Source organism: Choristoneura fumiferana, chromosome 12, assembly GCF_025370935.1.
Source record: "Choristoneura fumiferana chromosome 12, NRCan_CFum_1, whole genome shotgun sequence".
In the NCBI taxonomy this organism is placed as follows: domain Eukaryota; kingdom Metazoa; phylum Arthropoda; class Insecta; order Lepidoptera; family Tortricidae; genus Choristoneura; species Choristoneura fumiferana.
This window is the reverse complement of record NC_133483.1, coordinates 20,088,920-20,099,357: the sequence shown is the minus strand read 5'-3', so window position 1 is coordinate 20,099,357 and position 10,438 is coordinate 20,088,920. Positions and strand designations below refer to the sequence as shown.

Here is a 10,438-nt window from a genome sequence, read left to right as displayed (position 1 = left end):
ATTGAGACAACGTATGCGTCTTTATGAACTGATTGTACGAGAGACGCATATTTTTCTTTAGACAATGTGATTTCATCAAACTGTTTAGCAAAACTGTTTACTGTCTTGGGGTTTACTAGCCATTTCGCCAGGCGGTTGCGGGTGAAATTACTGATAGATTCCACTTGGACAGTATCAACTCGGAAAAGCTCTATCACTGAGAAAAAAATTCACTATGCTTCATTAAAAACGTCATTAGCAACAAAGGAATGATCATTATCAGCTTAAAGAAAATATAGCTGTCTCGGCGCCCAATATAATTTCTTTACTTTCGGCGTCGAGACTCTAGTTCCTTGGGGTAAGGGTGCGCTGGAGCTACACAGGGAGCTCAGCAACAGGCTAAGGGAGGCAACAGGCAACCCTCGCGCAAAGAATCTCAATCGCAGTTCAACGCGGGAATGCTGCCTGCGTGATGGGCACCATGCCAAGAGCTTCTCTTTTTTAATTAAAGTTTTGGTTTTAGTTATTTTAATTTAATGGTAGTTTTAGTCCTATGGATATTTTGTATTTTCTTAATATTACAACTAATTTAGCTCCATATATAAATAGTTGCCTAAAGAAGCCCACTGCTGTAAATACGCAACATTCAGGGAAATAAAACACAGATCGTGACAATGACTTGCTCCACCCGCATCCATCTGATTCCTGGTATTTCCATCATATCATCAATCTTCCTTCGCTCTCTTCTTCGTCGGTATCTTCATTGCTGAAGGTCGTGTCAAGTTTGAAGGTATGATGGCTTGTTGCACTATGCTTCTTCATGTTTTTCTATCTTCGGCAGTCTTTACTTACTTACTTTACTACTTTTGTGACAGTCTACTTTAAGGAGGGCCTAATCTATACTCTATACAAAATCATCTTACATAACCAACACTGGAAGGAAAGGTCCAAATATTACATACTGCAAAGAGATTTTGGTAAACAAAAATTGTCACAAGCGAAGAAGAGTGGTAGGTGCCATTGCGACCACAAAACGTGAAGCGAGCGAGTGAAACTAGCGCGACGCGATAGTGGGCTACGAAGCGCCAGGACCTAATTCAAGTTTTTAGGAAATAATTAGGCCTCTACCAGTGCTGGTTAGATAGTAGGAACAAGGGGAAATTTTGATACCAACAGCCACTTGTTTTTTTTCAATTGAGCGCCATGGGTTCTTAGAATTGATAGTTATTACATGACGTAACGTGACGTGATATAATGTAAAGCGAAATGAATTTATACTTAGTAAAGAACAAATAGAAGTGGCAGTGGGCTGGTTATATCTGTCGCAGAACCGCCAACCGCTGGAGTAAACGAGTTCTTGAGTGGAGACCGCGTCTTGGCAAACGTAGTGTAGGACGCCCTCCGTTCAAGTGGAGTGACGATTTGCGGAAGGCTGCAGGTAGAAGCTGTATGCGTTTAGCCGAGGACAGGGCGCAATGGCTGATGATGATGATGATGACAGAACAAATACGGCACTTGTGTATTTAATATTATTGAATTGTTGTTGGGTGTGTTTATTTTTGTATTTACTTATCTATATAAGTCCTAAGTCTTCTCGTCTACTTATATAATATTCCGCAGTGCCTGAAGACTAGACTCTTCGACCAGTGTGTGTTGCCAGTGATAACTTATGGCTTTTAGACGTGGTCCTTGACTGTATTGGCCTTTTAGAGAGCTCATAGTCACACGAGCTATGGAGAGAGCTATGCTTGGAGTTTCTTTGCGCGATAGAACCCGTAATACGGAAATTTGTCGAAGAACTAAAGTCACTGACAAAGCTGGAAAAATAAGCAAGTTGAAGTGGCAATGGGCGGGCCATATCGCTCGAAGAACAAATAACCATTGGTGGAGAAAAGTTCTCGAGTGGCGACCACGAACCGGAAGACGAGACGTTGGCAAGCCTCCTACCAGGTGGACTGACGACATCGTGAGAGTTTCGGGAAACCGGAGGATGCAAGTGGCGAGTTGTCGTTCATTGTGGCGATCTAAGGACCTTTATTCAGCAGTGGACGTCTTCCTACTGATGATCATGATATATTTAAGTAAAGTTGATATTTATTTATTTACTTACCTCTGCGGAATGGTTCCGTCCATGGCTTCCCTAACAAGTAATGGAAATAATATCCCAAGATCCGTTCACCTTCCTTTATTATTTCTTTGATTTGTGCGATATGACTATCATTAAGTTTCTTCCCGTTTTCTGCAATAGTCCTTCTAAGTATCGCTGAAGACCGATAGAATATAATTAATTAATTTAGAATTTAAACTTTATTAATTTACATTTACACAACATTATAATATAACACAATACAAGGGTTGACATACACTTAAAAACAAAATGAACTAACCTAAGATACCTTAACAAATTAAATTTAGATATTTTTTTCTTTTGTTTCAGTTTTGTGGCCATATAAAATCTTTTGACTTTGGATAAAGTTCTAGTTTTTTAATTGTGTTTGTTACAGTTTTGATCTCGATGTAAGTACCTTACTTTATACTAAGTTAAAAAAACATCATTATAACGTCACTTCTAGCCGAACTTGTTAAGCAACTCATAGCATATGTACTCAAGATAAAACATCAAAGAACAAAAAAAATGCGTAGAGCATAAAGACCGTCTCCATGGCAATATGCAATCAATACTAGTTTAAATAGGAATATAATCTCTTTTTGTCATTGACATTAAAAGGAATGAAATTGACATATAGTTTTTAATTATAAATTAATTAACTGTGTCCAGCAGTTAATTAATTTCTCAATTTTATAATATTAATTGATTCATTTTTCTCGCAAGCAAGTAATTTATAAAATTTATACTTACATTTCATATAAAACACACCCAGAGCTCGGTTAGGATCAGTAAGGTTTGGATACAACGAAATAGCATTAACTATCTTCTTTGTGCTCAACAAATAAGATTCTAAATCCTCTGAAGTAGGAACTAAAGTTTCAGCCAAAAAATATTTTTTAGGAAAACTAGTGCCTTCATAAATTTCTTTTTTGCATAGAATTAAATTAAAATTTACTGAAATAAATACTATTCCTAAAATTAGAGTCTTTGTAGCCATGGTTGGGCGTACAATCAAATACTGTTATCAAAGAAAAAAATCGACGACTTATCGGAAAATCAATTAATCATTTACATGTTTCTATTAAGTATGTGTTTATGGCAATCTACAATGACGTATTGTGTTTAATTCCTTATCACGTTGAGAATATGCTTTTAAATACCGTTTTATTCTCATAATGTGAATGACCTAATTAAAAATTTAATATGTGTTGTATTTTTTGGCGGTTGCAATATTTTTTTTAAGGCTTTATTACAGTATTATTGATACAACAAAAGCATTATACATACACAAACATCACGCCTGTATTTCCAAATGGGGTAGGCAGAGCACACGAAATTTTACCGCTTCGGAGCCACATTTAGCAATTTTAGGTTTAAAGTTTGACTAAAAAGGGTACAATAGTTCTCTTTATACCTGTTTTTTTTTGTATGTCTGTGTATAATAGCAGTTTCTTTTTTCATAAACTACTGGAATGATTAGTTGAAATAATGTACTGTCTAAAGAGCGGGCACACCACTGCTTAAAAATTAGCGGTGTGGAAAGCATGCAAAGAAAACGGTGCGCATACGTTGTGTCACTGCGATTCCGTACCGTCATTGTTTTTTATGCAGCGGTATGGCGGATACTTTATACATTTCATTAGTACGACTTGCACTTGTTATGTTGTGTTAAAGTACTTCCAGTAAACGAGTCTTCTAGTGACTTTATAGAAGTCTGTGTTTTATATCTGTGTACGGTTGCTATGACTTGTTATTCTTTGATTGTTGATTTGTCTTTATTCCAATATATTTTCCCTTAACAAATGCATTTACTTTAATATGGTAGCAGAGCGCAAAAATAAGATTTGAAGCTTAAACCGGATAACGGTCTATTTTTTCAAAGAGTGCGGAACAATCAAATCGAACGAAAATGGGTTCAAACATTAAATTCGAGATTGGACGACTCGAAGGTAGTACCAACTGGCAAACCTGGAAATACAAAGTTTCGTTGCTATTGCGGAGCATACCAGGTACGCTAGATATAATCCAAGGTATAGCGACAAAGCCTGATCCGCCTGCGGCGAAGGCGTCATCTGAGGAATTGTTAAAATATAAGACTGATTCGGACAAGTACCAAAGTCTCGACAGTCATGCATTGCTTATCCTTACGACCAACATGACCGAAGAAACCTTAAACAAGGTAATTCGATGTGGAACGTCGAAAGATATGTGGACAGAGCTACATCGTCTTTATGATGGGGCAAAGGAAGATCGAAGCTATGAACTTTGCATGAGGTTTTTCCGCTTTCAACTTGAAGATAATGATATGGCAAGTCACATCTCGACACTTAAAAACATATGGTACGACTTAAACAAGGAAATTGATGGAAATGAACTCCCGGAAATGCTTTTAATTTGCAAAATCTTGGATACCCTTCCAGATAAATATTTTAACTTTAAGTCTAGCTGGTTGTTGATGAATAAGAGTGATCGAAATATCGAAAATTTGACGACTCAGTTGTGTGCGCACGAAAGAGCTTTAACGAGTGGATGTAAGGACAACATCGAAGAAGCATTAGTACTGAGATCTAAAGGAAAAAGTAAGGATAAATTTAAGAAAAGGAAATGCAATTATTGTAGAGAGGGATTCCACAAGGTCACATCATGTCAGAAGTGGATTGCGGATGGCAGACCTCCTAAGCCTCCCAAGCAAGCTGCGAATATTGCGATGTTGACAGGCCTGGCTTTAGCATGCGACAATCAAATCACTGATAAAGACACTTGGTATGTCGATAACGGTGCGACCAGTCACTTTACAAATAGAAGAGACATATTCCAATCTTTTGAAAACTTCGGAGAATCGCGTAATGTATTGACGGCGAACGGAGAGGTGATCGAATGCATAGGAAAAGGCTCTATTCAAATTGAAGCTGACATAAAAGGTCATAAGGAGTTAATAACCTTAAAAGACGTATGGTACGTTCCAAGCATTAAGAGAAATTTATTTTCTGTGCTAGCCGCGCAAGATACGCTAAAGAACAGCATCTTTCAGTCAAATGCTCAGTCATGCAACATAAGTATTGATGGCAAAGTTGTTTTAATCGGAAATCGTGAAAAGTATGGCGGTTTATACAAACTTAATGTCAAAACACTTATGCCAGAACTTGAGATTAACCAATTGACAACGTCACAAAATCTTCAACTCTACCATGAACGCCTAGGACACCAGAATAAGAGACATGTAGCAAAACTGATACAAAGAGAACTAGGAGTGAGTCTAGACTCAAGTTCCACAGATATCTGTGAAGGCTGCGTCTTTGGCAAGACACATAGGCAAAAGTTCGGAGAGAGACCAAGAGCTACAAAATCTGGAGAACAAATTAGCGCAGACGTATGTGGGCCATTCCCATACTCCATTTCAAAGTGTAGATACTACGTTCTGTTTAAAGACAACTACTCAAAATATCGATGGATCTACTTTCTGAGGCACAAGTCTGAAGTTCACGCATGCTTGAAAGACTTTCTTGCTGAAGCTAAAACTTGCGGACACGTCGTACAGGAGTTACTCACCGATAATGGAGGAGAGTTCGACAACGAACAAGTACGAAATACTTTGAGACAATTCGGGGTAAGACAAAGATTTACGATGCCTTATACACCTCAACAGAACGGTTCTTCTGAACGCGAAAATCGTACGGTTGTAGAAATGACAAGAGCACTAATGCATGCTCATGATGAGATACCGAAAGGTTTATGGGCTGAGATATCCAAAGCTTCAGTCTACATACTGAATAGAACGGGACCTACTCCAATAGAAGGAAAGTCACCGCACGAACTTTGGTACGGTAAGAAGCCAAGAATAAATCATTTAAAAATTATTGGTAGTCATTGCTACGTACATGTTCCAAAAGAAAAGAGATCAAGTAAGTTAGACAGGAAGGCTGAAAGAGGGATACTTATCGGATATGATGGTGATGAAGGATATCGAGTATTTGATGTGAAGAATCTCAAATTGATCAGATCACGAGATATTGTTGTTGATGAGATATCTTTGCTAGACAAAAAGAAGACTGATACAACTTCAAAAATACCTGAACCTGATACAAATATCTACGAGCTACCTGTTCCTTCAACGAGTTCTCCAACTTTTTATGAAGAACATCATCCACAAGCACAATCAGAGACAAACGATAGTGTTGAAGAGTATGAGTCATTTGAAGAAGATGAGACAGTTGAAAATAATATAGATCCCAATGTTATGACACGACAAAACGTAGACTTGCCAGTGCATGGCGAGCGTCAACTACGTGATCGAAGCCGGATTAAACCTCCACAAAGATTTAGTTTCGAGCAGTTCATTAACGAGGCTATATCCATTCCTGAACCATCTTCATATCGAGAAGTTTTACACAATCCTGAAAAAGATAAATGGATCGAAGCGATGGACAAAGAAATACAATCCCTTAAAGAAAATCAGACGTGGGAATTAACTAACCTGCCTAAGAATCGGAAAGCACTACCTTGCAAATGGATATTTAAAATTAAAAGAAATCCTGATGGTACAGTCGACAAGTACAAAGCACGTTTAGTTGCTGTTGGCTACAATCAAAAGAAAGGTATTGACTATGACCAGACATTTAGTCCAGTTGCGAAAATGAGTACAATAAGACTTCTGTTAAGCATTGCTGCAAATGAAGGATTAGCGCTTAGACAGTTTGACGTTTCTACAGCTTTTCTATACGGTACCGTCAAAGAAGAAATTTATATGCGACAACCAGACGGCTTTGATGACAGAACTGGCCGAGTATGCAAGCTGAAAAGAAGCCTATATGGACTTAAACAGGCACCTAAATGCTGGAATGAGTGCATTCATGATTTTCTTATAGAATCTGGTTTTATCCAGAGTGAAGCTGATCCCTGTGTCTATGTCCGAGAACGTGGACATAATAAGATACTAATTGGGCTCTATGTTGATGACGGTCTGTTGGCTGCATCAGATGAGAAAGAGGCAGATGATTTCATCCAAAATGAATTGAAAGGTCGATTTAAAATAACGACAAAAATTCCATCTTACTTCCTTGGGCTCGAAATAGAACAAAACAATGAATGTATTAAGGTTCATCAAGCTGCTTACACTCAAAAATTGCTAGACAAGTTCGGGATGAGTAACTGCAAAGCTGTTGGGACACCCATTATAAAATGCGAAAAGGAAATGGAGAAAGAAGAATGTCCTGATCAACAGTCAAATTTTCCATACCGACAAGCTGTTGGATCTCTAGCTTATCTTATGGTTGCAACGAGACCAGATATAGCATATGCAGTTGGGGTGGTATCAAGAAGCCTAGATAACCCTACCAAAAATAATATTCAACAAGTAAAGAGAATCTTTAGATACTTAAGAGGAACTGTCGATACAGGACTCGAGTATAAAAAAGGCGAAAGTCGTCTTGTATGCTACAGTGATGCAGATCACGGTGGTGACGATACAAGCGGATGCTCTACGAGCGGAGTGTTATGCCTGTATGCTGGATCGGCCATATCCTGGCGAAGCTCCAAGCAAACCACGGTTGCACTTTCGTCTACCGAAGCGGAGATAGTAGCGGCCAGTGAAGCAAGTCGAGAGATTATTTGGTTGAAAAGGTTGTTACAAGATCTAAAAGTAAATATTGACACGCCTACTTTGCGAATTGATAATGAATCAGCAATTAAACTGGCATACAACCCTCCATCGGTACAGCATCGAAAGACTAAGCATATAAAAATAAAACACTTCTATGTCAGACAGTGTATATCTGAAAATGATATAGTCATTGAACAAGTACCGACAGCAGAACAATTGGCTGATATATTCACGAAGCCTCTGTACAAGCCAAAATTGATTAAGCTTTGTGAACAGTTTGGCTTGAAAAAGGCAAGGAAATGTTAAAGTACTTCCAGTAAACGAGTCTTCTAGTGACTTTATAGAAGTCTGTGTTTTATATCTGTGTACGGTTGCTATGACTTGTTATTCTTTGATTGTTGATTTGTCTTTATTCCAATATATTTTCCCTTAACAAATGCATTTACTTTAATATGTTGTAGGTACTTATTTTACATTGTGGGATATGAACTAGTTTTTGCTATTAATATAAGTGATAAGTTTGTATATGTCCTTCCTGTGTATGTTATTGAGAATTATAATTAGTTTATTTACATGTTGCCGCATATCTGTCATAATTGTGGTGTCCATTGTATGCATAGTCAGTTTTTATAATTTTTAAAATTGTTCTAATTTACTATTAACTTACATTACCATGCTGAAATGTATTATTCCTTACCTATTTTTGTTGTAAAAAGTATCTGAAAAAGGATAATTCAAAAGCAATCCGGCCGCCCCGCGGGTAATATCTACGACGGTGAAAATTACTGGCACTTGAGGTATCTCATCTTAGGCATCTACGTTTGCTACGCATCTGCAATCCTCCTGGTGTTGCAGGTGTCTATGGGCGGTGGTGATCTCTTACCATCAGGAAACCCACTTGCTCGTTTCCATTACAGTTGAATAAAAAAAAATGACTCCCACAAAAACTAAGTTTAACATCATCATCATCATCCTACATAGCTGGACATAGGCCTCTTCCATGGCGCGCCACAACACTCTATCTTCAGCCCCTCGCATCCATCTGCCGCCACCGACCCTCTTAAGATCGTCCGTCCACCTTGCCTTAGGACGAACTACACTACGTTTTCCCGTAATCGTGGTACTCGTATAACGCGGTCTAAGTTTAACTATGGAATTTTGTTGCAGATAAAGACTAGATGAAGTTGAAAACGCTAACAACTCACCCGAGAATAGCAACTGATTATGCATTACTCCTTGCAAAGTTCATTCAGAAAACCGAATTAATTCAAAACTACGTTAACAACTTCTAAGCTTAAATACCCAAGTTAAAGTTCGAGTTAAATAAGCTCTCAGACATTCCTTGCAGAAATTTATTTCCTTTTTTATGGCAGTTAACTGCAAAGTTTCACTAAAATGTTTAAGTGAGAAATTTATACCTCTTTCGCGAGTCAACTTGTGTTTGTATGCACTACTCTTATTTGAATCGCAAATGTTAATATCGAAAACAATTTGAATACTGAAGCTGAATAGGAATAACTGCATTTTACACAGGGCAAGAAGGTATAGGAGTGTGTGCATGATTTAAATGTACAAAATATCAGAACCTCTTCAAAACACTGAAGTCAATGACGCATTGTTTTTTTTCGATGACCGTAACGCTCGTCTGTATTTGACAACTCCAGATTTTGCCATATCTTATATTATTATGAAAATATAGATAAACAGATAGTGTTAAGCGAAGAGAAAAATTTAATCGGTTGAAAATTGATTTATTAGTGATTTTTTGAAAAAATCTATATAACTGTCTCTTTCTCAAACGCTTTTCTCTATGCAGCAAGTATGGCAGTACTGGCGTGTGACGTCACATGCCAGTATGTCTTTCTCTGTCTAATCTTGAATTTCAAAACTTTAAAACTTTGTTATTTGTAAAGGTAGCTTAAAAATTGTTTTTCTATTCGATAACAGGCATTGTGTAGTTTTAATTTATAAACATATATACAAAATAGTCAAATACCGTATTCCGAATAATGTAGGTATGTAGTTTAGAATAAGTTTGGAGTCGTTTGGGATGAGGTATCCCATCTTAGGCCATTAAGCATTAAGTTGCCAACGCATTCGCAATACCCTTGGTGTTGCAGATGTTTATGGCAGTGTGATCTCTTACCATCAGCAGACCCACGTGCTCGTTTACCATCCAGTCGAATAAAAAAAAAGTTTATTTTAATTTAATTGTTGTACTCGTTTCTGCCGTATTTACACCCCATATATTTAAATAAATATTAGGTATATTTATAAGTACATATTTTTTTGGTACATTTATTTTCATTCTGTTCTCTCATTGAAATAAAGAAGTAAAATGTGTTACATAAATTCGAAATATTTAGCGTTACTAGTCCGAATTTCAAACACAATCCTCTGTATGAGAGGTTATACTTAACCAAACCAGGAAGGTACCACCAATTTTTCACACCAATTTTTTGGTATCTATCCAAAAGCGATTCACCAAAATTGCGATGTATCAATGCGTCTAGGTTTACGCAAGCGAAACCTAAATTAAAAGCTAGTTATATAATAATCGAAGCGTGCGAAGTTCCCAATCCGCACTGGGCCCGCGTGGGAACTATGGCCCAAGCCCTCTTGTTCTGAGAGGAGGCCTGTGCCCAGCAGTGGGACGTGTATAGGCTGGGATGTATGTATGTATATAATAATCATACGCTTTGTGTTAATAACCCTTACATCTCAAAGGCACTATTCTACACTAAATTGAT

At 37.5% G+C, this 10,438-nt stretch overlaps 1 long non-coding RNA gene across 1 annotated transcript; it reads right to left on the bottom strand.

The window, feature by feature from the left end:
* Positions 1 to 6: 6 nt before the first annotated feature.
* Positions 7 to 3,126, bottom strand: LOC141433851 (uncharacterized). The gene is made up of 3 exons (XR_012451966.1): positions 2,840 to 3,126; positions 2,090 to 2,242; positions 7 to 196 (listed from the first exon to the last, which is right to left on the bottom strand). It is a non-coding gene; the product is annotated as an uncharacterized lncRNA (long non-coding RNA).
* Between the last annotated feature and the right edge of the window lie 7,312 nt (positions 3,127 to 10,438).